Source organism: Mustela putorius, unplaced genomic scaffold (genome assembly GCF_011764305.1).
Source record: "Mustela putorius furo isolate JIRA1106 unplaced genomic scaffold, ASM1176430v1.1 tig00003856_pilon_pilon_pilon, whole genome shotgun sequence".
Taxonomy (NCBI): Eukaryota; Metazoa; Chordata; class Mammalia; order Carnivora; family Mustelidae; genus Mustela; species Mustela putorius.
The window spans coordinates 1,386,867-1,391,126 of NW_025422008.1; the positions used below are offsets into that span (position 1 = coordinate 1,386,867).

General features: G+C 44.6%; 1 protein-coding gene across 1 annotated transcript in view; it reads right to left on the reverse strand.

Moving 5' to 3' along the window:
• Positions 1-4,260, reverse strand: part of LOC123387558 (saoe class I histocompatibility antigen, A alpha chain-like) — a 156,423-nt gene that overhangs the window by 51,172 nt on the left and 100,991 nt on the right. The window lies entirely within an intron of this gene.

The window sequence follows — 4,260 nt, forward strand, 5'->3', positions numbered from 1 at the left end:
TTTTAAGATTATTTATTTATTTATTTATTTGACAGACAGAGATCACAAGTAGGCAGAGAAGCAGACAGAGAGAGGAGGAAGCAGGCTCTCTGCCGAGCAGAGAGCCTGATGTGGGGCTCCATCCCAGGACCCTGATGAGATCATGACCTGAGCCGAAGGCAGAGGCTTTAGCCCACTCAGCCACCCAGTTGCCCCAACTTCTCCTAATTTCACAACTTCTGAGTACTCTATATTTTGTGAAGTAAAAGAGTTTAACAATTAAAAACCAGCAGTTAATGAACAGGTAAATGCCATACTGAAATAACAAGAATATGTGAAAACATTGGAAACTCTAGATGAAATGGACAAATTCATTGAAACACAAAACCTATGAAGACTAATCATGTAAAACAGCCAACCTGACAAGATCCATAACTAGTAAGATAGTAAGAAGATGGAATCAGTAATCAAATCACAGAGACGTACTGGATCAGATGGCTTCACTGGTGAATTCTACCAAACATTGGAGGAAGACTCAACACCAGTCCTTCTCAAAGTCTTCCAACAATGCAAAGGAGAGACTCTTCCTGACTCATCTGTGGTGCCGGCAGGTCCAACATCTCAAAGCAGTCACAGGGACTACAAGAAAAGGAAAGGACCTGACTGGCCTGTCACCTGGACTCCACAGCATGGTACGTGAGACCCAACCCCTTACAGACATCCACCATGAATCCTGCCCTAAAAGACACTCACCCCAGACTCTGATATTTACAGATACCACAGATATGTGTACATTTCACTTTAATGTTGTTTGAAAAATTCTGATAAATAAGGGAATGGGGGTTCAGGAGGGGTGGTGATGCAGAAGGGGGAAGTCATGGGGTAGCGTGGGGGTGCAGGTGGGAGTAGTGTCCCCCCACCCTCATGCATGCTGTCATCTCCTGAACAGAGTGTCACATTCCAGAAGGGATGGGTGAGCCCTTTCCCGTGGCCGTGTACCTGCTGAGAAAACATGGCCATTACCCTAAGTCATGGAGAAGCCCTGAGGGGTTGGCAGAATTCAGATGCCTATACATGCGAGGGCTTGTGTGGGGTATGGGGTCAGAGGGTAGACTGGGGGTGCATAAAGAGAAATAATTGGATGAAAGAGGAGAGGGACCCCACACAGAAATAAGCAAATATCCCAACCTGGAAACAAGGTTGGGGGCATAAAGGTGTCATGAAGCCATCATGCACTGGGTGCCCACTTCATGCACTATATGGTTCAGGACACATACACTAAGGAACGGAGACTGAAGGGTTGGAGAAGCCAGTTTCCTGAGATCCAGACTTGCTGTAGGAGATGTGCATCTCATTGTCAGCTCACTGCTACTGACCTCAAAGCGACCCTGCACATCAGTGAGGATCTTGGCATCATTTTCATCTCACACAAATGTGATGGCCATGCCCTTGGGGCCAAGCTGGCCTGCTGGGGCCACCTGGAAGGAGGCAGAGGTTAGCCCTGGGAAGAGCCCATGGCAGGAAGACACCCAAAAGAAGGGATGAGGATGTAAGGTGAGAAGACATAGAAAATCAGGGGGTGGTAGGGGCACTAGGATGCTCCGTGTGTGTGGAGCTGACCCCATGCATGTAGGTGTGGGAAGCCTCTGGCATATGGTAAGTTGGTGACAATGTTCACCTGCTCACTGTCCACGCCTCAGCGAAATAGGTTGGTAGCCGCAAGAATTCCTTGTTTAAGATCTTTAAATGGCTGATACGAAGAAAGTCCTTATGAGAAAGGAAATTAGAAAAATGTTGACAGTCCCTTCTCTCAACAGTCTGATTTCTTCCCAAGGATAGAAAACATCCCTCATCTCTGGCTCATCACTCCTCCTGGTGCATCCCTCGGTGGATAAGGGCTGGGGAGTTCTCCACCAGGAGCTGGGCCATCACAATGCAAGCTGCCCAGACTTCACAGAGGTCTCTGCCTGTGTGTGGAGAGAAGGAGGATGTGGGTCCATGTGTGCAAGGGAGAGAGAATATGCACTAGAGTGGGAGGGAGGGTTCAGTAAGTACACTCCTCTCCATGAGTCCCTCTAAGCCTCTCTTACTCCCGGATACATGCTTCCTTTCCTGCTTTCCATATAGCTTACTCTTTCCTCCTTTCTTTTGGTTCTGATTACCTTGAGCAGATTGGCCTCTGAGAAGATACATAGAACAGTAGCAAAATTTCCCAAGCATGTTAGGAGACAGGAATGAGGTACTCCATGCAAAAGAGCTAAATATTGGATGTAGGATCTGGAAAGTCCACAACCAATATTCCTGCTTATGAAACCAACCTAAGATCTACCCTCATTCTGGGAAGTAGTTTTACTTGATCGTTAGTTTACACAATCGAGAAGCTGACAGAATTCTTCTCCTCAGGTAGTGAAACAAGAAGAAATAAATTCAAGAACCCTAACAGGGCCAATGTAGATTGAGATTTTCAAGAATTAAAAACCCTTCATGGTTTTTAAGTTTTAGGTTTGTTCTGTTTATTGGGATTTATGTTTACTATCTGACCGTGAGAGCCATGGAACGGAAGAGCAGCCCCCACCTCACTCATGCTCAGTCCTTTGCATCCATCAGACACATCACCAGTTTGGCCAGAACTTACATTTTTAGTCAATCCTCCTCATTCCCAGATTTTTTATTTGCCAATTCTCCTAGTTACTAAAAATTCTTTTAACCCCACAATCAATACGCATGGGACTTTCACTGTCATTTGGGGACTCACACAGAGCAACAAACACATTTAGTCACCTGACATGCATGTTCCAAGCTGAGGTGAAACATTTTTGCAGAATTTGGAAATGTGCTTCTTAAACTTAAAATGTTGCAAAGACACTCTGGTGTTTTTACGGTCCTACTTTATCTAATGCAACCCAAAATATAAAGCTAGGATAATCAGAAGAAAATTGCCACAGAGATGAAAAAGGAGACCAGTGTACAAAATGAGTTTAGAAATAATGCCGACTATATGTGGAACCTGGATTGTTGACACAAGTAGGACTCTAGGACAGAGGAGAAAGGCTGGAGTTTTCAATAAAAAGTGAATTGACTACTAGCGATTCATGAAGGAAAACCCTAGATTTGAACCTTTTCTTCACACCATACACATGCAAAAACAAACCAATTAAAATCCATAAAATTTCAGAAAAGTTTACAAAAAAGCTTTATGATTCTGATTTAAGAAAGAACTTGTTATGCAGAACATGGAAGATATTTGCAATAGAGAAAAAATTTGTGTATGTTATTAGCTTAAAACTGATGTCTGTGGATCACAAAAGACATCATTAAGAAAGTGAAAAGGCAAGGCACAAATGAGGAGAAATTCTTTGCCACACATGTTAGCAACCAACCACCAGTCCACAGGATGTGTGCCCACTTCTCCGGTCAGTGAGCATCAGACTACTTACAGAGTACATGCCCTAAAGCTTCCCGTTTGCCAAACTGGAGTGGAAGCCAGAAGGCACGGGAACATTTGGAGAGCCCAGTCGGTAAGTGGTCCGTGGAGGATGGTCTCCCATGGGACAGAGCACAGTGAACACTGGGAAAGGGGATAAATGGGAAAGTGACACAGAAGAAATCTAAAAGATAAACATGCATATGGAAATGTGCTTTCTCTCCTTCACTGAGGGACATGCAAATTAACACCCTAATGACAGCATGAATGTGCCTGACAACATACTATGTGTAACAGCCCGTCACAAAGGACAATGCGTTCAATGGTGCCAGGTTTTTTTTTTTAATGATTCCAGTTTTAACCAATGTCCATAAAAGGCAAATCTACAGAGACAGAAGGTAGATGAGTGGTTGCCCAGGGCTGGGGAGAGGCTATGGGAGAAAAGGGGGAGTGATACAAGGTTTCTTTTAGGGCTGATGAAAATGTTCTGAATTTGTTATAGTGATGGTTGCACAACTCTGTGAATGTACTGAGAACAACTGAACTGTACCCTTAAATCAGTGAATGATATGTGAATAAGATCTCAGGAAAGCTGTAATAAAAAACCCGTAATGAGAGAGTGTGCTGAATCCACTGGAAGCTCTAAGCTGCACTGACTGGCTGAGAAGAGCTGTCAGGGCAGATGGAGAAGCAGGAAGCATCTGTGATCCGTCTCTTCCTGGACAGCAGGTGCACTGGGGATCTGTCTGATGTGACTGTCGTGGATACCTGGAGTCTTGAAGGCTTGCAGCTTTCAGGGGGAAGGCTTGGAGGGTAAAGTGCCATTCATTTCGGTCATTTTCAGCCGGGCTCCAGAC